We start from the raw sequence: 25,162 nt of genomic DNA on the forward strand, positions 1-25,162 counted from the left end.
CAGATGCCAGTTATAGAGCCTGACAGAAGAGTTGAGACCATTAAATATTATGAAAACATTGGAAAAAAAAAAGAACAAGATAATCTTCTTATACTGATGTAGGGAGTTCAGTGGGACATCCTGAGGATGGAACAAGCAAGGAGAATGAAGCACATGATAAACATGTATTTATCATGTGCGTGTATAATTGAATATTCAAATGCACAGAAGCAATCTGGAAAGATATAATCCAAATGATAACAATGCCCACCTCTGCTGAGGATATAAGTGTTAGTGGTGATGGTCAAAGGGAACTTGAACTTTGACCTAACATTTGCATTTTGTTTTCTTTGTTTGCCAGCAAGATGACTGCATTCACGTGCTAAGGCAATTTTGGAAAACACAGGGGGTTGAAACAAAAAGTTAAAATGAAATAAGGGATACTATGGGAATTTCATATTCATGTTGGGCCCATCTCCTGAATCCTAGACGGGAAGATTGCAGGATCCTCTTCGTAGGAGCTAACATGATACAAGGAATAAGGGGAAATAAATTGTCACTTGAGTGATAGAAAAGACAGGATGGTTGTTGATTAGACCATCTGGAGTTTTATCTGAGCACCGGCACAGGGATTTAGAGTGCATTCTGGTAAAGGAAGCCCCCTCCTCAGTTTCCTGGTCCAGAGGTAGAGTCAGGGTCAGAATGGGAAGGAGAAGCCATCGCTGTGTTCTCATTTATCAACGTGTCATCCCAGAGCCAGGCTGGGAAGCAGGTCCTCTGTGTGGTTGTTCATGGTGTTTTAAAAGCATGCAAAACCCTAAACGGTCGATTCTGTGTGTTGTAGATGGAGACAAGAGATCCAGACTTCTGAACTTCTACCAGAAGAGATAAAATGTGCAAGCCCTGCAGAATGCTGGGGAGGTGGGACTGAACTGGAGTGAGAGAGGAGAAGAGATGCTGGCTTGAAGGGGTACGTAACAATGAGATTGTAAAACCCAGTGTGCACCAACCCCAGGGTTTTTAATTTCATTTCCAAGCTTGTCAACATGATTGGGGCTGTTTTATGCCATACGGTATGTGGCTGTGGAAGTGAGATTCCTCTGACAGGGTGTCAGGGAGGATGTTTTCCTGTTTCCAGATGTCTGAGGGATTCTGGTCGTGATGCAGGAGCAGCAGGGCCGCACCAAGATCAGAACAGGTTAGGAGGCCCAGGAGCATAAAGTCTAACCACTCGTATTCATGGAGCACTAGCCATGGGCCAGGCATGGCTTTGAGCACTTTAACAGGTTAATTCATTCACGTTTCACAGTGACATCGTGAAGTGGACACTGCTGTTGCTCCCATCTTAGAGAGGATGCCACTGGGGAGCACAAAGAACCTGGTTGGTTACTGAGAAAAAACATGCCCTTTACCAGCAGTAACTATTTCACTCCTCTTTACTCCTCTTCTTTTTTCCCTCCTTGCCCTACTTTTCATTGATCTTTTTCATAGAATTAAAAATCTCCACTTTGAAAAGAAATTAGCATCAAAGGGATATCAGTATAGGTCACTGTGGCAGATCATATTTTCCAAAATGGCCACAGAAATATTACTGCTCTTCTAGAATGTTGCTACTCCCACTTCAACTGCGGCGACCTATTTTCCCTGCCCTTGAATCTGGGCAGGATTCAGTGACTGCCTTGACAGAGAGAATGTGGCAGAAGTGACGCTGAGTGACTTCAAAACCTACATCAGTAAAGGCAATGTGGCTTCCACCTGGCTCTCTGAATCCTTTGGGAGGCACACCCCTGAGACCCAGCCACCATGTTTCAAGGAAGCCCAAGCCTCCCAGAGAGGCCATAGGTAGGCAGACACTCAAGCTGACAGCCCCACTGACATGTGACTTTAGACAGCTGGCACCAGCCCCCAGCCTCTCACCTGCCTCCATTCATGCCAAGGGGAGCAGAGACAAGCTGTCCCTGATGAACTGTCCCTGCTGAGCCCTGCCCCTATAGCAGATTCATGTGCAAAATAAACATTGTCATCATTTTGAGCTATCTCATTTAAACCCATAGCAACACCATTTAAGATAGGTATCATTACACTCATTTACAAGTAAGAGAACTGAGGCCAAGTGAGATGAAAGTGACTCGCCCAAGGCCACACAACTGGTGTGTGTGTGTGGCCAAGATTTAAACCCAGGGCTGCCTGATTTCAAGCTTGTAAGGTTCACCAGTGTCCCTGCTACATGTTCCTTTTGGGCTAGGAGTTGGGGCCTTAGTTGCCATTCAGACACAACTGCTGTCAGAAAGCAAGCCCTTGCGGAGTAAAAGGTCAAGAGAGCAACATTTTTGAGAACTTCCTCTGCACAATATGTTGCAACTCTATTTCCTTAATTTGGACCCTGATTAAATGGCTCCAGGCCATGCTTAAATGTGAAGTTCTCCCAGGAAGCTATCTTCCTTCCCTCCACGACCTTAGATCCTGTGGTTTCTACTCATGTTATATAATATGTTTTTTCCTATCATGTAAACTAATAGTCATTATGTGATTATGTGATCAATGTTTCTATGCCTCGCTTGACTTTGTGAAGGCCGGGGATTGGTCTGTCTCTCATATTCCTCACCTGATTTCTTCTAGCAAAGGCCCTGACCTGAGCAGACAATGAATAAATGCATGTTAAAGAATCAGCAAAGAGCATTAAATGTGAATTTTCTTGATAATGAGGATGACAGGGTGAGCGAGTGCATAGTTTCACATATACACACTGAAGTCTTATCATGTGCTGAAGGTATATCTTTTGAAGCCAAAGATTTCCTTCTCACTTCCTCTGTCCTTCCTGTTGGATAAAACATCTTTGTGTTTGATTTTTATAAATAAATAACTTCATTGAAATGCAACCATAAACTAAACAGTAACAGGAATTTCCACAGGGCTCTGAGCCACTATATTATATTTGGTTATTATCCAAGTGGAAAATGTTTCCAAGGGGGGAAAAGGGAGCTGGAGAACTGACATTGGTATGAGTGTTGAAAAATGAAATATGTAACTTCTGCATTCCTTTTGGTCAGCCTTTGCTCATGGGAATTGTGGCCCTTGTCTATTTACTCATATTTAGGGGTGTGTATGTGTGTGTGCCACTGCAGCTACTTGAGAACCGTGAACAACTCTCATCTTTACATTGTCCAGAACATCCAATACTCCACCCTACACTTAGGAGCAATAAAGTCCAATATAATGGAGGTGGCAGGAGGACCAGAACATGAGGATATTTTTAAATTGAAGGATGGATAAATGCATGCAAAATGTTAGATGAGTTTAATTCTTTAATTGTTTTTTTATTGCCTAATCTATCAGTTAACTTTTGCTGCCTAACGAACTGCCTCAAAACTGAGTAGCTTAAAATAACAGTCATGTATGTATTAATAGTTCACGATTCTGCAGGTTGGCGATTTGGGCTGGACACAGCTGGTCCAGCTGGGCTAGCTGGGCTGCCTCCAGCGTCCTCAATCAGCTGGTAGCTTGGCCAGGAGCTGACCGGTGGAGGATGGCCTTGACTTGGGAGGGCTCCTCTGTGATCTGCATGCCTCTCATCCTCCAGCAGTTTAGGCTGAGCTCATACACTCAGCAGCAAGGCTCCAAGGGAGTGAGCACTCAAGGCTTCCTGAGGCTTGGCCTTGAAAATGACACAGCATGACTTCAGCCACATTCTATTGGCCAAAGCAAGTCACAGGCCAGTTCAGATTCCAGAGATGAGAAATAGACTCGAGCCCTTGATGGGAGGAGGTGCTAAGGCACCTTGCAAGGGGCAGGGATTCAGAGTGGGTGAAAGGCTGTGGTCATCTTTGCAACCTGCAACCCCATGTAAAATGCAAATATTTTACGGAGGGAATTAATGACATTACAAAGGAAAGGAAATCATTTGCATGGTTTGTAACTTAGGAGAAAAACTGAATGGGTTTGAGAGATGGGGGTGGGCAGAGCACAGGGTTGACAGCTGGTAGTAAGGAGAAAGAGTCTTTTCCTCTGCTGTTTCCTCCCACTGTCTACTGCAGGTGCAAGTGACGAGGGCTTGGCAGGCAGATTGGAGGTAAGGAGTCAAGCAGCCCTGTCATGTCTAACTCAGTAGAAAGAGACCTCTGTGGAATCTGACAGATCTGGAGCAGTGTTAGTTCTGCCTCCTTCCTGCCACTGAAGCTGCAAGTTCCATACAGTTTATCTGATGTGTCTTGTTTGTTGAAGAGTGTGGGGACCACCCCAGAGGGAGGGGAAGGGCCAAATGGTCTGTCTCCAGTATTGTTTTTTCCCCATGGATTTGAGCAAGTCTTCAACTTACAAACACCTGGGCCTCGTAATACCACCACCGTATCTATTGTTGCACGAAATCATCACCACAGCCCTATAAGGGTGGGATTATTATTATTCTCATTTCACAGATGGGGAAACTGAGCCCTAAGAGGCTGAGCAACTTGCCCTAGATCCCCATAGGTGGTAACAAAGGTGGAATTTGAAGCTGAGCTATGCGATGTCACAGGGCCCTGTGCTCTCACCCTGCACTAAGGTGGCCTTCCTGCCAGGCGGGAGTGGCTGCCCACACAGGGGGTAATCAGGGTCCTGGGGTTTGGCCTCCCTCCCTCTTCCCCTTGCCACAGTGTGATTGACGGGCTGGGGGGAGGGGTGGTACAGAAAGACGGGCTAGTGGGATGACATCGCTGGAGGAAAAGTCACTGGCAAGCAATAAAGTGACTACCTTTGGGTAGTCCTCGCCCTTTACCTGGGTAACTAGGGATGGGTGATTTTTAATGCCAACTGAGTGATCCCTTTTCTTCCTCTGGCTGAGTCCTGAGGGTCTCCCATAAGGCTAGGTTTGAGCACCCTATTTCATGGCACTAGCAAGCCCTAGTCGTCTGCCTACCAGGGCGAAGTCCTTGAGCCATTCCTGAGCCCGGTTTGAAATAAGTCCTCACGCGGGCACAGTCCTCTGGACGTGGCTCCCGTGCCTTAGCTCTGCACACCAAAGAGTGCAGCCGGCCACTGTCTCCCACTGGACACCCCTCTTTTATCTTCTCTGGCTGTCGGGCTTCTCCTCCCCTTGATGCAACAGAATTTCACTAACCAAATAAAATTCACGGAGGATGCTTTGTTTTTTCTGTTGTTCTCCCTGCTGCTTGCTCAGGAAAAGGCTCGTGCTGCCATCCCCTGGCTGGGAATTTTAAAGTGGTTTAATGAAGATGGAATTTATTCCTTTTCTCTTCGTTGTCTTTTCTCTCCTTACTTTCCTCAATTCTACCCCATTCTTTCCAACACTGGCACCTGCAGCCTGGAAGCCTGCTGGTAATGAGGATAAGTAAGGCTTGCTTGAAAATAAATAGCATTTACCAAAACCTGCTGTGACTCAGATCTTGTTCTAGGCAAGTTACTACTTCACATGAGGTTGGCAGGCACTATCCTTGTCCCCATTTTACAGATGATGAAACTGAGGCACTGAGAGGTGAAGTTATCTGTGTGTCGTGACATCTGGCACATTCAAGTGCTCAATGTGTATCAATTATTATTTGTAAAAATGAAGCTGTGTCTTAGTTTGGGTCAAGAGCTGGGGTGCAGGAGTTTCTATGGGCGGTGCTGCCCAGAAGCACAGTGAAGGAGTGGACAGTGGGATGAGACGGGCGAAGAGGCCGCACAGTCTGTGACCATGAGCAGGCTGCCACTGTGGGCTCAGGTCCCCTGGGGGCCCATGACAGACTCTGTAGGATACATCTTGGAATTGTCCCACTAAGGGACACAAATGTTGAGGTGTTTATGGGAGAATTTATGGGGACCTTTTTAAAGCAATTATGAACATCATGATTATATCCTGTATGTCGCCACCCATTTGAGCAGGGAAGTGGAAAAACCTAGTATACATTATTCCCCTTGGCTTCCTGCACTTCCCTTTGCTCCTGGTATCAGCTCTTACCTGTGCAGCAAACCACCCCCAAACTCCGTGGGAAAATTGATAAAAAGTGTCTATTTAGCTCATGCAACTAAAGGTTGGCTGGGGTCTGGCTGATCTTGGTGGGGCTCAGCTGGGCGCCTGCTTCCTGCATAGGTCCAGCTGGGCCTGACTTCTCGCTGAGGTTCAGGCCAGCAACACCTGAGCACATTCTAAGTCCAGGTAGGTGGGCAGTAGCTACTTGAGGGAAGTCCTTCTCATGACAAGGGCAAAGGTGCGGGAGTACAAGAGGGAACTTGATGCCACTTAAAGCCGTGGGTTGGAACTGACACTGACATTTCTGTATTATTCTACTGGCCAAAGCAGGTCACATGGCCAAACTTAAATCAATGGGCAGAGAAATATAATCGGCCTTTGCTGGAGGAGTTTCTACTGTTGGCCTTGGCTTAAGACCACACTCCCTCTGCCTTCTACCAAATTGGGCAAATATAATGCAAAATGTAAAAGCCTTTACCAGTGCCAGTTTTAGTTATCACTTTGGGCAAGAATCCCAAATCCTTAATGATATTCTAATTTGTTATTAATGAGAGAGGAAATGATGCTATTAATAGAAGCTGTATACCCCTGGTTCCAGGAACCTCTTTGTTATCTCAGAACTTAGCTGGGAGGCATGACCTTATCTTATATGATGGCCTTGTTGATCTTAGACTCAGGAATGTGTGGAGTTGGTGAGCTGGTTCCTCCCATGATAGCAAACCTGTTAGCCCCTCAGAAGCTGCCCAAAATGGTTAGACTTGGAATCAGCACTTGTCAGTTGCCCCAGCTTGTCAGAATGAAATAAGAGCAGCAAGTAGAATGAATAAATTGTCAAGTAAATTGTGTATGTTTTCCTACATTTTAGGAGAAGGTTTGAATTCTGTAAAAGTGTCATTTCTTTGCTTCTCTCAATACCTTGGCTTGCTCATCTGGCATGGATGCAATTTAGCTGGAAGGAGAAGAGGCAGAGCTTTTATGTTGGTTGGAACTTGCAGCCATAAATTCACAGGACTTTTTCCAAGTTAGCATGGAAAAGACTTGCCGTTTTATGCTTTTTGTGAGTTATAAGTCATAAAGCATATGCTAGGAGTGGCATCACTGTTGGGTTCTTGGCTGTGTAGAGAAGGTCTGCGGAAGAAACCTAAGCCTGGAATGATTAAATGTCTCTCCAAACACTCGTAAGTTATTTATACTGTGCACATTGGCCAAGCAAGCAAGTGAACACAGACCTTGACGTGTCTTAACAATGGCACCTTCTTTGGCCCAATAGAGCGTGTTAATTAAACTGTTAATGAAATTATGTGCCTTACTAATGCTGTTAAAATGCCCACATACTTAGTGGCTGGTTTCTGTCTGTATAAATGCACAAGGATTTACTGGAAAGTACCAGATGTGTAAGCCAACTAATAAGTGTCCCTTCTTGATGATGTCTTATTTTGGGGACATCCAAAAGAAGACCCTGAGATAAGGATTTAGATGCAAGTAATTTACTTGGCGTGTGATTCCAGGAAGGATGGTAGGAGCATAGAGAAATGGGACAGGGGAGGGAAAGTAATTAGTGTTATGAGCAGATTACCACTGTGGGCACCTGGGGCTCATTCGTGCCAGGACCTCTGGAAGGCGGTGGAGACTGCACCTCTGAGTTGTTTCGCCCGAGGAGGGAGGGAGCTGGGGTATTTATCCACAAGTCCCACCCATTAGTGGGGCAGTAACTTTCTGACACTTCTGGCCCACCCAAGAGTGATTCACGTATTCACCAGAGAGTCTTTGGGAAGAGTCATGGGTACTTGCAGTGGGAAGCCCTTGACATGGATGGGAACGGTGGGTATTGAGGGGACAAGGGTGAGGCACCGTCAGCCTCTGCCACAGGGTGCTCAAGACATTTTGAGGAATGGAAGGAAGCAATAAGTAGCTTTTAAAACTGAGCACAACAGAGGCTAAATATCTCCAAAGCCTCTGGACTGAAAGGGGAAAGGAGAACACTTTTTTTTTTTTTTAGCATGGCCATTTAATTTATTTAATTTGGGGCACAGCCATGCAATGAACCATTATGTAAATATAACCACGAAAAAAAGAGGAAGAACTCCTGTGCTGATATGAAACTCTCTTCAAGTTTCGAGTAGAAAGAAAACACAGCATATAACAATATTCAGAATATGCTCCCATTTTTAAAACCAGCTTTGAGTATAATCTACATATTGTAAAACCCATCCATTTTAAGTATACAGGTATGAATGTTTTCGTAAATTTATATAGCTTTCTAGAAAGTTCATGTAAATGGAATCATACCACCTGTGGTCTTTTGTGCCTGACAACTGTCACTCAGCATAATGTTATTAACGTAATCCATGTTGTGTCATGTATCAATAGTCTGTTCCCTTTTTACTGCTGATAGTATGTCATTGTATGGATATATCACATTTTGTTTATCTATTCCCCAGTTGGCAGACATTTGGATTGGTTTTAGTTTTCTTGTTATAAATAATGCTACTTTAAACATCCACATACAAGTCTTCATGTGGACATATATTTTCATTTCTCTTGAGTAGGTACCTATGAGTTAGAATTTCTGGGTAATAGGGTGAGTTTATGTTTAGTTCTTTAAGAAATTAGCAAACTGTTTTCCAAAGAGGCTGTACTGTTTTATGTTCCCATCAACTACACGGGAGGGTTCGAGTTTTTTCAAGTCCTCACCGACAGTTGGTATTATCAGTCTTTTTTATTTCAGCCCTTCTGATAGATGTGTAGTGGCATCTTATTGTGGTTTTCGACTTTCCCTAATGACTAATGATGTTAAGCATCAAAGTTCTTATTTTCCATTTATATATCTTTGATGAAATGTCTGTTTAAATCTTTTGCTTGTTTTGCGTTGGGTTGTTTTTCTTCTTCTTGAGTGGTACGGGTTCTGGACCACTGCAGTTTTTTCTGTAAGTTCAAAATGATTTTCAAATAAAAAGTTAAATAAAAACAATTCTAACTCCCCTCATGCCCCCAACCTCCATCAGAACAGCATGCTCAGGAATGGTTTCGTAGTGTGGACATCCTCACCAAAAGGAACGGCAAGATCAGATTTTAAATCTTTTGCCAGAAATAGTCATTGTCTGGTAACAACGCAATGGATCTTTTAAAATCAAGACATACTTCCCTTGATTACTTTTTGTCTGTGAGTGAGAAATTGGTGGTTAAAAATGTCCAGATGTTGCATACAGACAGACATGAAAGTGCTTATGATTCTCTTCCTTTCTTCAGTGGCTGCAGAAGTTCCTCAGCTTCCTCAGCCTTTTCCCTTTGGGTATGAACAGTCACTTGCTTTGTATCTGCCTAACAGCGTAGGGTCAGACGATGAGGATGGAGGAATGAAGCAAAGCTGTTCAACCACCACTCCTGCAGCATGGACACAGGTACCTGTGGGCTCCACAGGAGACTGTCCCGCTCCCATCCACTCCGCATTGGCTTCCTGCACAGTCAGCCCCATCACCTCTCCTTCACTTCCCCCTAAATCCACTACTTCTTTCTACTATTTCTCACTTGATGAAAGTCAACCAAATACATGCCTGTAGCTAATTTACTGAGTTCAAACAGAAATCAATAGGCTAATCAGCCAATAGCAGATGAAATTAAGAACAGTAAGGTGGAAAAGAAAGCTATTCCAATCCATTTGCCATATCCTCACTTTGGCCCAGTTGACTTCTACTTATTGGCTTTCAATTTTTCAAATATTTAGTGAGTGCCAATCATTCATTCATTCAGTCATTCATCCTCTATGGACACCTAATATGCACCGGACACTGTGTGAGGCCAGGGGGAATTATCAGTGGGAAAAAGTGGCAAAGTGCTTTCCCCCAACAGGTTGCCATCCTAGTGGGAGAAATAGATAAAAGCAAGTAATCAAATAAATACACAATACATGTCAGGTTATGTAATAGGCATTACAAAATGAAATCAAACACAATAAAGGAGTAGAGACAGACGAGTGCATAAAAAATCTGGAAGGATGTGCTTCAGAGGATTAACAAATAGACCTGTATAGGTTTTTAAATTTATATCTTCCAAATTTTCTAGAACAAACATGTATTGCTTTTGTAATAAAAACGTTACTCTAAATTTACAAAAAGCATTGAATTTAAATGTCCACATGATTAATTGTATCAACTGTTGTATCATAATTTTATAAGAAAAATATTGGAAAAATTCAAATGAAAAATAATACCTAGTCTGTATTAGCTGGGGTGTGGTTTCAACATGTTTTGGGAATTTTGATATCTGGAAATATAAGATAAATAACTACAGAAAACCAGACGTGTTTATAAAATACCTTCCAGATGGGTAATTTGAAATGATGAATAATCTCTTCCAGTCTTAGGAAATGGCAAAATGTGCTAAGTAGGTCGGAATGGAAAAATGGTAGCATTAAATGCAAGAAACAAAGACCATGACATTTGAGCCCAAAATGCTGTTTCTGATGTTGCATTCTGTTATGTTTTTACCAGCAAATGGAGTGAAAATGTGTATTTATGAGGTCACACAATAAAATATAAAGTGAACATTTTAGTTATTTGGTTAGATTGGCCCAAGGAGACACCCAAACTTGGAAAAATTAAACAAAAATAAATCACTTGAAGGCTCAACCTGCACTATTTGGCTTGGACTCAGCTCCCTGGAGCACTTGGATGCCTGTGTGGTACCTGGATGGGTGCCAGTGTTGCACACTTGCTCCTTCCTTCCCCTCTTCTCTTCCCCTCCTCAGTGCTTCCACAGCCTGACTCTGCCTTGTCACTGACTGACATTGCCTTCCAAAGAAGGTGACATGTTTATTTTCTAACATCACCACTGATTACAACAACAACCACTGACAACAACCAGTGTGGCCACACACCTTCACCAAGACATCCACCCAAAGCCTCCTGTTCCCACGCTGCTGAAGTTGTTCAATCTCTCGTCTATACTGATTTTAAAATCCACTTGTGGCCATCTCTGGTGCTAGAATAACCCAAATCCTATCCAAATATTAACTTCATTTTATGTTTCATAAACTTGGTCATGTCCTATTTATTCATTTATGCACTAACAAAGAAACTAAAAATTTGTGTTTGCATGGGTTATTAGTTGCTCATAATACTTTAAGTCTGAGCTCTATGGCTTTTTGCCTATTCCAGCAGGTTTCAAAGTGATTGCTTGATCTCAACAACTTCAAGGCTTGCTTTTTGTTTATTTGCTTGTTTTTTTAACTTGCTTGTTGAGTCCAACAAGGATTGTAACTTCCACTCTCTTATTTTGTGTTCCTGGATAATTCAGTTTTGGAAAATCAAATTATGCTAGTTGAAATAAGGCCTAGGATGAGGCAAGAATTCTATTTACAGAGGTAATTTAAGCAAAAGTTAAGATATTAAAGTTTGATAGTACACAACAAAAATGAAAGAAGATATATATAGGAATATCTGAGATTAGTTGAAAAATAATATATTGACTCCTTTTTTCTTATAACAAATACCAGCTTCACCAAAAATAATTCATTTCTTTTTATGTAACTACATTTTGCATTATACTAGTTCAATTTTGCCATCGATAGATTTGTTCGCCTTTGTTTTAAAAAGTTGCTTTTCTTTTTCTTCTTTGACTTTTCAAAAGCAGAAGTTACACTGACATGCTCAGTGTGGTATTTGCTGATGCGTGAGTGGTTTTAATTTTTAGGTTTGTTTCCCCTCAACACTGTCTTTTAGTGAATGTGAATCACAGCTCTATTTTTCATTCCTGAGCACTGTGATTCATTGCCCTCGACTTCCTCTGGAGCACACACTACACCACAGAGTCCTCTGGGAAATTGATTAGTCACCGCTGAGCAAGGCACCCTGCCTGCCCACGGTTAGCATCAGCTCAGACGACGTCCTCAGGGGGAAGATGAAAGTTGCTGTAGTATCTTTCTTTGGAGAAATAATAAACCCTCAGTTCGGGGGTTTGTAGCAATCCATGGATTCATCTTTAAATATACAGGCAAATTTGATATTAAAAAAGACAAATGTCTCATTGGTTAAGGAGCTTTTTGGGTACACTTCTGCTCTCAGAAAACAGGCATGAGAGGTCACAGAGCAGGGCACAGTGGCTCACACCTATAATCCCAGCTACTCAGCTACTCCAGAGGAAGAGGTGGGAGGATCGCTTGAGTCCAGGAGTTGGAGGCTGCAGTGAACTATGATTGCGCCACTGCACTCCAGCCTAGGTGACAGAGTGAGACTCTATCTAAAAAAAAAAAAAAAAAAAGAGTAAATCTCAGCCCCCTTGCCTGTGGCACGTGAATGTTTGTGTTGAATCTTACTATATTAATGTAGCTTTGAAAACCTTGGAACAGATTCATTTATCTCAAACATATTTTTACGTAACCTACTCAGGTCTAATTTCAACAAATTTTAAGCCAAGGGAATTTTCTTTAGAAGCTAGACTTGCAAAGACATTCCTAAAGTCATACCTTAATTACACTCAGTTATTCTCAATAGGTTTCCACTTGCATTTAGCATCGCCCATTGACAGCTTGTGACCACCTATTCCTCAGGTGTAGATGCCACCCTGCCCCCATTTGTATCATCTAACCTGAGGGTGCTTTGGCTGCCAGCTCTGCAATAAAGAGAACTCTAACTTTCCTGTTCAGTGAAAAGCCTCTACAAGTTTAAGGAATTAGGGCAGTTTAAAAACAGGGATGGGCCAGGCGCCCTGTAATCCTAGCACTCTAGGAGGCCGAGGTGGGCGGATCGTTTGAGCTCAGGAGTTCGAGACCAGCCTGAGCAACAGCGAGACCCCTGTCTCTACTAAAAAATAAAAAGAAATTATATGGACAGCTAAAAATATATATAGAAAAAATTAGCCGGGCATAGTGGTGCATGCCTGTAGTCCCAGCTACTCAGGAGGCTGAGGCAGGAGGATGGCTTGAGCCCAGGAGTTTCAGGTTGCTGTTAGCGAGGCTGATACCACGGCACTCTAGCCTGGGCAACAGAGTGAGACTCTGTCTCAAAAAAATAAAAAAAATAATAAAAACAGGGATGAATGGTTAAGCAGTTAAATAGGCCGAACGAGGTGTCAGAAGATCACATTCTGGTCTGAGCCATGGGTAGCACTGGGAAACCATTTTTACTTTGCTAGGCCTCAGGTTTCTTATAAGCCTGTTAGCATGGAGAGTTAGAGGTAGAAATGAAAACAGAAAACAGTACACCCCAGGTAGGGGTTGGACACGATTGACCCACAAGCAGAACTGGAACAAAAAACTTGATCAAATGCTAGGTGAACACATAAGAAGTGTAACTCTTAACCTTTGGAGTTAGGCTTGCCAGCTCTATCCTGGTGAGACAACAGAGCTCTTCTCTGGATGTTTCTGCTCTTATGTGTCCTGTGGATCATCTGGTAGCTCTGGGTAACAGATCGTAGTAGCCTTTCTGGTTGGAATTGGAATTTGATGTTGGCATGCTGTTGGGGGGAGGGCTCCTAAGTGGAAATCAGGAGAGCCAACTTCCTACCCAGCTCTGATTCTGACCAGCTGTGAGCGCCTGGGGATATAATGTAGCCTTCCGGGCCTCACTCTCTTCCTTGATGGAACCAATTAGGGAGACCTCTCCCTGAAGGCCTTGAGTGCTATATGGAAAAGGGTTCTGAGGCACCACTTTGAGAAACAGTGCCAGAGAGAAAAGGCAGCATGCCAGGTATCTGCCATCCATGTGCTCAATGATCTCCCAACTTGTTGCCAGTGCTAACAGCGCTCTAAGAGGCTCTGACTTATGACAAGTCTAGCAGGCCACGTTTGCTGGTGATGCCATGAATAACTGGCCAGCCTGAACATTGGCCAGCAACCTTCACAGGCGTAGAAACTGAGTTAACTACAAGGGGAAGCCCAGGCCTGAGGCTGTTCCCCCTAATTAGATCCTAGCTTGCTCATCTGCACACGACAGTGCCCATGAGCTGGTCTGCCTTGGGAGCGAATGCCTGGTGGGGAAACTGGAATACTCCCTGCTGTTCTGCAATTTGTGAGCCAAGAAAAATACACTGCTTTTCCAAAGGATGTCTCTGATGAGATTAGAATCAGAGAGAGAGTGAATGGTCCTAGTGATTATTTCTCATAGACCCCTGTTCTGCAATTAGAGGTACTAGATATCTGACTGGCCCCTCTGTCTCCAAACAATCAGGCCAGGGGAATAGTGATAAAAGCAACTTTCATAAAGCCTTTTTTGTTTCAGTTTCCATTTTCACTGGAATGTTAAGTTTTGTTTATCTTGTTACTCCTGGTTGTTACCATGAGGAAGAGAAGTCTGTTTCAGTGTAATTCAAGGGAAGTTTGTTGTTTCTAGCTTTTTATTTATTTCATATTTTAGTCAATTTTATAATATATATCTCACTTTGGTATTTTTCTGACAATCAGTTATCTATTTCCCATTTGTAAGATATTTGTTTATTATTACTGAATACAACAAAGATGTATAGCCTAGTACCCTAAAATATTGCAGTTTTTCTCTTAGAAAAACTTGTATTCACTAGCAACTCTCAATATTTTATAACTTGCTCTTTCATTACTTACTGTCCCCCAAAGGCTTAACACTTTAAATCAATCCCCCCATGGTTAATACTGTTAATACCTATTCCCCCTAGATACTTGTTTTATTGTTGATCTGTAAAAAACTACATAAAGATTTAATAATAAAAAATAAAGATAATCACCCCAATACAAAAATGTGCAAAAGACATTTTTTGCACAGGCCATCACAAAAACATAAAAATGAATAATAATTCAAACATTGAGTGTTTACTGTGTGCTAGGCACTATTCTAAACACATGATTTGCATCAAGTCATTTAATTTTACAATAACTCTATAGAGAAGACTCTGTCATGATTCTTATTTTACCAGTGGAGAAACTATGGCCTCCCTTTGATGGATCACACTCATTTTCGTTTATCCTGGAACCCCACTAAAATGACAGTTAAGGAGTTTTTTATGGCATAAACCCACAAGATTAAAAATAATAGAGAGAAAATGACAGCAAAAACATTTTTGGATGAGTCGTAACTGACTTATTGGAGAGAAACTGGAAAGCAGTGTGGTTTACACTGCAGAACCCCAGGAAGTGTAGGCATTGGCAGCACAAGTTAACTCTGCAAGTTGGGGTACAGTGAGGTTAAAGCAAAAATATTGGGTGAAAGTATGTTTAAGAAAACAGAGCCTCAGAGCCCCTCTCCCACTCCAACAGAAAGTAGAATGGAGGGTCTCTGCACAGAGGGACACCAGGGACTTCTAAGGTGAGGACATCATATTTTTTAAAAAATTTAATGAATGTATATACTTAATAATTTAGTAAATAGCACCCTCTGACCTATTCAGCTCCTAGAATGTGGGTGGCCAGACATAAATCTTCTTCCAGTAATAGACGAAAATATTCCTTTCTGGGAAATCAGACCAGCTCAAGAGAAGAAAACCAAATATACTGACAGCAGGATCCTCCCACTCCTACCCTGCCAAAGAAAATCACTTAGGCAGATTTCCTTACATTGAAGTTGACAAGTTTCACTTGCCTGCTAAGAGCTTGCAATCAGTTCTTTGGTGACTCACGCCTAAATATCAGGCAAATTACTAAGGATAAAAAGATATCTGGGGAAAGATAAAAACTAAAACAAACAATAGGGGGAAAAACAGCAACTTAGAGGCTCTAACTAAGACTATGCAGGATGAAGAAAATTTCAAACAAAGCCATTATTTAAATCCTTAGCTAGGGAAAGATATTACATCCATAACACATGAAAAGGACCCTAAAACAAAGGAACATTTAGAGAAAACAAAAAAACTTAATAAAAAATATGACAACACAGATACATAATTAATAGAAGAGTTTGAAAAGCAAGTTGAGAAAATCTGCCAGAAGGCAGAGCAAAAATACAAAGATATGGAAATAAGAGAGATAAACACTAATCTAGCCAATCTCACATCTGAATAATTGGAATTCCTTAAAAAAAGAACAGTGAGATGCAGAAGAAGCAATAACTAATAAAATAATTCAAGAAAACTTCCAAGAACTAAAGGACATCATTTCCAGATTGAGAAGGCCTGCAACTGTCCAGAACATTAGCTGAAAATAGACCCATATCAAGGCATATCATTATAAAATTACAGAACACTGGCACAAAGAGAAAAAGCTCGTATAAGATTTCAAAGAAATAAAGCTGTTTACTAAACAGTATCAGGAATCACAGTGGCCTCAAATTCTCTAATAATAGTGAAAGCTAAAAGACAGTGAAGCAATTACATTCATTGTTTCTCAAAAGAAAAATATTTCTAAACTGGAATTCAATACCCAGCAAAACTATCACATAGCAAATTTAACTTCTCATGCCCTCTTTCTCAGGCCCATGTAGGTTGTGCCAGATGAAAAAAAAAAAGGAGAGAAAATCTAGAAAAAAAAGACAAGAAAAAACTTAAGATATAGAGTATACTACAAAAGAGAGAGGCCAAAGACATCTTTAAGGTGTTGGTAAAAGGAAATCCTAGTATGATAACTATGGTAGACATGGAGGGTAACCAATTCAAAAGAAACATGTTTCAGAGATTTATTCAAAAAGAGGACATTGATATAATTCCTGATGCATCTGAATATTCTGAGAGAAGATTTAGAAAATTTGCAAGTTTCAGTATTAATAAGAGAAAAGTAAATAAAAACTAAGTAAACTAAAAATAAGACTATTATTAAGGTGTTCAAGAAAGAAGCATTTATCATAATATACTGAGTAGCTCAGTGGTGAATGCCATTATTGCAATATAAATCATATATAGAATAAAGAAATGTGTGTGTGTGATAGAGCTGGGATAGGGGTGGAGATGGTGAAGGAGAGTTCAGTTCTTGCCTTTCATAGTGTAAAATCAACAGTCTAAAACTGAAAATTCTAGAAATAGCAATACATGTGTTATTTCTTAGAGGTAAAACCAACTCTTTTGGTCCATTCAGGCTTCTATAACAAAATACCTTAAACTGAATAATTTATAAACAATAGAAATTTATTGCTCACAGTTCCAGAGGATGGGAAGTCCAAGATCAAGGTGTCAGCAGACTCAGTGTCTGGTGAGGGCTCACTCTCTGCTTCAAAGATGGCGCCTTCCAGCTTCTCACATGGCAGAAGGGGCAAACAAGCTCTTCTCAGTCTTTTTCTTTTTTTATATATAATGGCACTAATCCCATTTATGTAGGCTGCTCTTAATGCTATTGCATTGGGGATTAGGTTTCGACATATGAATTTGGGAAAACACAAACATTCAGACCACAGCACCAACAAAATCAGCTAAAAAGATTGAAAGTGGCCAACTCTAAGGAGAAGGCAATGGGGAGAAATGCTTTTTTATGCTAATAATAATCTTTATGGGGCTATTTGACTTTTTGTATAACTTGGAAAAAAACTAAAAACTGAAAAAGCCACAATAGTTTTTTAAAATAAAACAAATGGGTTAAAAAGAAAGAAAGACATTGATGCCAACTGAGGTTCAATAACTCGTGTAGGGTCCACCATTGGTAATGGGGCAAAGCCAGGACTCAAATGCTGGCAGCTTGGCTCTAGAGCCTGAGCACACAATTATTGTCTATCTCTTCTCCAAATAAAATTAAATATACTCATCATTATTCAAAATCAGATAACTGCAAATTAAAATAACAATGAAGCATAGTAATCCATCACTTAAGGACAGGGATACATTCTGAGAAATGCATTGCTAGGCGATTTCATCATTGTTCAAATATCATGGAGTGTACCTACATGAACCTAGATGGCATAGCCTACTACATACCTGTGCTGTATGGTATGGCCTATTGTTCCAAGACTGCAAATCTGTATGGCATATTACCATATTGAATACTGTAGGCAATTATAACACAATTATTTGTGTATCTAAATATATCTAAACATAGAAAAGATACAGTAAAAATAAGGTATAAAAGATTAAAAATGGTACACTTGCATAGGGCAGTTCCCTTATAATCATATGGGACCACCATCATGTATTCAGTCCATCATTGACTGAAATGTTGTTATTCAGTGCATGACTGTGTTATATTTTGCCTATAAGATTAGCAAAGATTTAAACAATTGTTAATGCTCATGGTTGGCAAGGGTGTGAAGTCATGGGCATGCTCATATCAGAAGTTCTTAGAAACTGCTTGTGTTTTGCCCTAGTAATTCCATTTTATAGAACTTAATTTAAGAAACTAATTGAACATAGATTAAAAGATACTTAAACTAAGGTTGCAACATGGTTTAAAATACCAAAAATAGCAAAAATTGTAAGCAACCTAAATGTTCATCAGTTTGTTAAATGTGTTATGGTATGCCTTTAAAATGAATGCCCCATAGGTACAAAAGGGATGAGGTGGATATAATTGTCTTAACATAAAAAGATATCCATGTTCTATTATAAAATGTAAAATGTATATCACAGGACAGTATGTATAATGGGATCCCTTTAGATAAAAATGTGTGTCTCTGTGTGTGTGTGTGCACACACATGGGCATACAGATAAAATCTGGAAGGATTAATGAAATTTATTTCTAGGTGGAAAAGGATTAGAGGGTGTCTTAGTCAGCTCTGGTTGCCATAACAAAATACCATAGGCTGGCAGCTTAAACAACAGAAATTTATTTCTGTGGATTCTAGAGGCTAAGAAGTCTTAGGTCAGGCTGCAGCATGGTCAAGTTCTGGTGAAGGCCCTCTTCTTGGCTTGCAGACAGCCACCTTCTCACTGTGTCCTCACGTGGCAGAGAGAAAGAGAGCAAGTAAGCTTGCTGGTGTCTCTTCTTTAAGGGCACTAATCCCATCATGAGGGCCCCACCCTCATGACCACATCTAAACCTAATAACCTCCCAAAGGTCCCACCTCCAAATACCTTCACTTTAGGGGTTAGGGCTTCAACATATGAATTCACATTCAGTGTGTAACAGAAGAGGACTCTCCCTTTTATTCATATACTTTTGTATTGTTTTAACTTTTACAAAGAATATTTATTACTTAATGATTGAAAATACATTTTCATTTTGAAAACAAAAGCATACTGCTGGAAGTGATTAGCAATGACACCTAATTCAAACTTTCAATTTGTATAGGTAATCAAAGAGATTTAATGGCTTTCCCCAGGTCACATAAATGCAAATGCAAATGAAAACTCAAATTCTAGTCTGGTGCTCTTTCTGCTATAACATGTTACAGATTATTGTAATTATATAAAAATATTAAAAATAAAACAATGACATCATATGGTTCTCATTAAATTCAAAAGGCCAAAACAGGCAACTCAAAATGTGTCTCCAGTATTCCGTGCAATTTGTTTCCATTTTCACATCAACACCGATTTTCACTGCTAATTCCATTGGTTTTAACCTTGTTTTGTGACAGTCATTAAGATTAGTAAAATCAGATGGCCAGTGTTATGACTATGTAAGGTGAAACCAGAAAAGAAGCCTTATTCTAAGAGAAGTCATTTTAATGGTAAATGGGCAGATGCTAATTTCAATGGACTCCATTCTCCATCCTTTGTCAGTGAGGTTTTAAGGTTTTAATTTAGCCCCGAAAAGCAAAGTAATGCACTGCAGACTCTTGAATTGTCACGTTTCTCCCTAAATTCCCTTGAAACACAGACAAAAAATAACTTATTTTAGGAAACATGAGAAGAGTGGGTTAGGTGGGCATGTTAATCCTATCAGATTTGAAGAGGTGTTGGCCAAATGTCAACAGTGTGTTTCTGGGTCCTCTGGCCTGGAGGCCCCCCCCCCAAGAGCAAGCCAGAGGTCTCCCTGAGCCAGTGCAGCCTCACATGAGTGTCCACTGGGATCCAGGCCAGGCTGGTCTGCCAGGCAGGTGTGGGCCCTGGGCTTTGTGTGTTTAGCTGGGATTCTCTAACTTTTTATCTGAAGCCCCTGGAGGGCTTATGTGAAAACTCCCAGAGTTTCTGATTCAATAGGTCAGGGGTGGGGCCTGAGAACTGGCATTTATAACTACTTCTCAAGTTCAGGATGCACTGGTAGCCAGTTCTGGGAGAGAGCACACCTAATTTATAGCGTTTGCTGATTTCCATGTTGGGTACATACTCCCACCAGGCTACCAAGGGTGTAACAACCAGACTTTCTGAGTATTTAACAGTTGCCTCTTGTGAGCTGGTGTGAGCTGGCACCAGAACATTGCTGCAGGTGATACTAATGCTGCTGACCTAGATGAGCTCTCCAGCTTTCTACCTGGAATCTCATCCATTGGTGACCTTTCCTGATCTAACTCTGTTCCTCCACCCCCTGACTGTGTGCATCTGAGCTCCAGACTCATCTATCAAACAAGTCATCTCCACTTTGGAGACCCACAGGCTCCTCAAATTCAGCTGGTCCAAAGTTCAACTATTTTATGTTTCTCTCACCACACCTGCTATCTCCCAAGATGTTATATGTTGGTAAATTGTACCTCCATCCGCCCAAGTTTTCTAAGGGAGAAACCTGAATGTTATCTTAGATGCCTTTTCCTCTTCCCATCTCCCACATACACTCAAATCCTGCATCCCCCCAATAGATCTCCCATATGTGCCCCTCCCTTTACATCCATCTCACAGGTGTACTGTCACTTCCCAGCCCTGACAATGCTGCTCTCCGACTCAGAAGTACTCAGTGGTGCCTCTTCTTCACCCATAGGATCAAACCTAAATTTGTTGGCATGGCCTATAAGGTGATCTCATCTCCCCTGTCCAGCCTCAATTCTCCTTCCACGTAATACCCCAGGCTCCAACAATAGTGGGCAGTATTGCAGTATTGGATTTGCAGCTTCTCCAAGCCACTTGTTCACTCTCCCTTTTGTGTATCATTTCTCACACTCTTCTCTCTGCCTGGAGTCCCTTCCTCCACCTACTCACGCTTTCAGGCTCAGCTCAGAGGTTGCCTTTTTTGCAAAGTTCTTCTGGTCTCCCTCAGCAGATCCTGCCCTTTCCATCTTCTGTTCCTATTCCACTGGTCACGAATCACCATTTTAGCAGTGATCTTGCTGGAAGTGTCTGGGTGCAAAGGGCAGCATTTTTATGTGTCTTTTATCTCACATTGACTGCCTGGTATGTTGTGGGTGCTCAGTCATGTTTGTTGAAGGGAAGAATGGTTGAATGGACTGTGGACCAAGTATCACCCATCCCCAGGGCTTAGGCTGGGAAAGGTAGACCTGAAAAGGTGAAAACTAGGACTAAAGCTGGCTCATTCCCCTTCCACTTTTTGGAAGATATTTTCAGATTACCCAGAATTATGGTCACTAGAATCTTCAGGCCCACAAAGTCCATTCTAGTCTATGTTTCAGTCTTTGAGATGGATGCAAGTGTATTTTATTTCTAGGAGGCTTAGAGTTTCACGCTTCCTGGGAGACTTGCAGACTAGAAATGATGCAGAACTGGTATGGGACAGACCAATCAGCTCTGCAAGACTGAGAGAGTGGGGTGAGAACTGCCTGGGCCTGACTGGTGGAATGGCAGCACTCTATTTTTCTTTCCTTTGGGATTCCTACATTTCCTCAGAGCTTATAAATGAATTCAAAGAATGGCAAGAATTTTCAGGGGCTGGATCAATAAAATAAATGGAAGAGCTCATTTCTATATGAAGAGATGCAAAAAGTGAGGAACTCCAAAAGCCAAGAATAGATCCTAAACTGATGTCCTGATTTCATCGTTAAAACTCTCTTGCTCAGGGCCTATCTTTCCTTGATCTGCTCTAAGTGCCTTCATCCCTTCAGGTTTTAGAATTACATGTAGAGCACTGTAATACCTCTGTAACAACACTGATTCTCCCAGGCACATAGTATGTGCTCACTGATTTACACGAATGAGAGAGAAACATATACACACACACAATTACAAATCTGGATACGAAAGCACCAGATAAATATATTTGGATGAGCATAATGTTAATTAGTGATGGATCACTGTTTATTGCTCATGCATTATTATCGTTAATATTTTTAACAATAATTTAACTTGCAAAGTGCTTTGCGTGCCTTTAATGTGCTATTGTGTCTTCACAGTATACTCTGTAAAAGGAGGTGGCCACTTGCATGAATACTTTTTATCTTGGCCTAGCAACTTAGTAAACCAAGCTTTTAAAAAATATTTCTAGTCATTTCTAATAATAAATAATAATCATTTGAATAGCTAGCATTTATTAAGCACTTATTTAAAATATTGCAGGCATTGTACTAAGAAGTGCTTTGCCTTGGATTATTTCGTTGAATACCCATTTTACAGATGAGGAAACTAAAGCACAGAGTAACTAAGTAACTTAAGTAACTGCTGAAAGTCACGCCCTTAGTGACCCCTGGGATGGACCCTTCCCTGTTTGTTAGTCATAGAGCCATAGCAAGGCAGACGTTACTGATGGCTGGAGTTTCTCACCGTGGTAGTGAGCATGGTGAAGGAGAAGAAGGTAGTGAAAATGTTCATGCTCTGGGTTCAAAATTCCCGTTTCAGGCCTTAGTAGCTGTTTGACCTTCTCTGAGCAGAAGTGAGCGAGTGGTGGTAACACCTGCTCTGCACCCACTGGGGGGCTGCTCTGAGCAACAGACGAGTTAACAATCGTATAAAAGTGCTTTGCGAGCTGGACCTTAGTAAGGTCCTACTGTAGGAGCCTCACCTGGTGACCTTCCCTTTCCTCTGTGGAAGAATGGGCCTCGGGCAGAGAATGAAGCTTCCAGGACTGTTTCCTGCCACCACTTTTCAGGGGGAGGAACGTGTACCCCTTGTCGAGCATGACATGATTTTAGAAGGAACATCTTTTTTGAGATTAGGGATTTACTTTAAGATTATTTCAAATCTACGTACCTAGCATATCAAATTGTGATTTCACCATGATTTTTATTTAGGAGGAGTCATAGTGAAGTATTCTATAGATATGGCCAAAATCAATGCAGACAGATGTAGATTTATGGTGTATCTAGTGACACTCAAGTGTCCTGTGAGGCCCTTCCCTTGCCCAGAGTCCTCCCCAGGCCTGTGGGCATTTCACTTTAGTAATTTTGTATTCTTTCTCATAAAAGGGCCTTCCAAAATAGAATGAACCTCAGGCCCCCTGAAGCCGGGATCTGCCCCTGCATGACAGGGACTTTGTAACAATTACAAGAACTCCTCAAAATCTTAGGAAGAGAGATTTTCATTGTGTTCTGGTTGTCTGGAACTCAATAGAAGCCCAAAAGAAGAAAAATGTTCTTTAACAGTTTTTTTTTTTTTTTTTTTTTTAAACGAACTGAAGACGTGAGTTCCAGAAACTCAGTGAGGTCCCACCAAACATTTCCAGGAGGAGAGAAACATTCAAAAGCCACCCTCTTAAATGACTGTTTGCAAACTGATCACCAAGATCCCCTTCCCCAGGCGCCTCTCCCCCAGCTGCAGTGAGTGTTAAATGCTAATGGCTCTCAGCAGAGACCTGCTTTAAACCATGGGAACCTACTCATCCAGGAGGACACACGGGCGGGGCCCCTGAGTGACATGGAGGTGTAAAAGGCAGCGCCCCCACCACCCTTGCCTGGGTGGGATAACTCTGTGATGTGCTCCATGCTCTTGAGCTCCCTGTGGGATCAGACCAAGGCTAGACTCTACCTGCAGCCACTCCTACTTTCCTCACTGCCTTACAAGACACTCCCAATAAGCCCTGCACATCTGATTCCCCACCCCAGGCTCTGCTTCTAGGAAATCTGATCCAGGACCAAGCCCTTCTCGAATGATGCTGGACCTATACGTGACCTTCCCCAGCAATCGGAGGTCCTCTGCCTCCAGGACTGTCCATTCCGTGAATGGTTGACGCTGATCGTTAGGCAGGTCTTCCTTAGTCTGAGCCAAGCAGATTGAACCTGGTTTTCAGAAAACAGTTCTCTGCTCCACCCCATGCCCCTTCCCTGTTTTCTCTCAACCTAAACCTTCCCAGGCCCTTCAGCTAACCTTGTGTGGCCAGGTTCCTGTTCTCTCACTTCCTGGGTTCTCTCCTCACCGCGGTGCAGTGCGGCAGAATCCCACCATTGGTGCCCACCAAGACCGAGCCCCACATCCCCCCCGAAGGCTGGGGACTCACGGAACGGGACTTCCGCCTATATAGACACCACCTTGGACGAGCCCAGATGCTCATCAGGGATTCAGGCAGCTCTGCCATCTTAAGCTCAGAGTCAGCTTCAGCCCACAGCCCCTCTCGTGTTTCTGGTTGGCTGCATCTTCCTACCTTCCTCTAGGACGTGCTCGGGCAGTGTTTCCTCTACCCCGCTCACAGGACTGTGCGCTCACTTCTGCTGCATCTCATGTTGTGAGCCTGTTTCCTCAGCCAGCTGAGTTGTATTTTGCATCCCAATTATGTCATCTGGCCCCATCTTTTCAAAGCACGTTAGAAATACCACTAGGTACAGTCCAGAAGATTTTTAGATGGAACTCAGATGTGCATTTTTTATAATTTTATTTCATTATTAGAATTCTTATGAACTTAAACTGTTGTAGAAAAATAGAATTGGCACATCAAATCCATTAGCTGCTTCTGTTATAAATGTAAGTTAAAAAGTGAATTGATTCACTTTTAATGAAAATCTGTAACCCCCTGTGGTACACAGTGGCAGGAATTGTGAAGGCAGTATGTGAATGCCTGATATTTAGGGAACATTGATTCATAAGATCGATGTCTGAGCAATCCCTATCCTAGTTTAACTTTTTAATAAACATCCCAAGCAGGGCAGGGGTGGCAGGAATCCTGGGGCCTACTCCTGTTTGACAGCAATCCACCAACTAGGGCTCTGTGTCTGCAGGCATTTAACTATTGTGTTTCACTGTTCCATCTCGCCAAAAAGGTGTCATTATTTGTCAACTCCTTTTTTGAAATTCAGATCCACATAACAGGTTTTTCCTAATTTCCTAGCCTCGTAGCCCTGCCAAACACATACGGAATATGGCCAAGCTGACACAGCTCGTCTTGGGAAAGCCAAGCTGACCCCTGGGGAGGACCACTTTTTGCCTAAGACATACTATCTCACAAATAGTCCCAAGTGGAATCATTTGTAAAATGGCCCTCAACCGCATGGCTCCATAACTGGAGGAGTCTATGGCTTTCTCTGCTTTTGAAACCGGGGACCAACATTATCTACCAACGTTGTCTAGTCCCTCTTCAATTCTGAATGCTTGAAGATAATCCCAGATAATCTCATGTGCATTTTATTTTTAACCATATCCTGGCATGTGATCCCTCCAGATTGGAA

At 41.9% G+C, this 25,162-nt stretch overlaps 1 protein-coding gene across 2 annotated transcripts in view; it reads left to right on the plus strand.

Annotated features, from left to right (window-relative positions):
- RIN2 (Ras and Rab interactor 2) overlaps positions 1 to 25,162 on the plus strand; it is a 212,291-nt gene that overhangs the window by 36,686 nt on the left and 150,443 nt on the right. For both annotated transcript variants that reach the window (XM_069495860.1, XM_069495861.1), the window contains exon 2: positions 824 to 949. The gene's annotated coding sequence lies outside the window, so the exon portion shown is untranslated. The remainder of the gene's footprint in view (positions 1 to 823; positions 950 to 25,162) is intronic.

This window comes from Eulemur rufifrons, chromosome 20, assembly GCF_041146395.1.
Source record: "Eulemur rufifrons isolate Redbay chromosome 20, OSU_ERuf_1, whole genome shotgun sequence".
In the NCBI taxonomy this organism is placed as follows: Eukaryota; Metazoa; Chordata; class Mammalia; order Primates; family Lemuridae; genus Eulemur; species Eulemur rufifrons.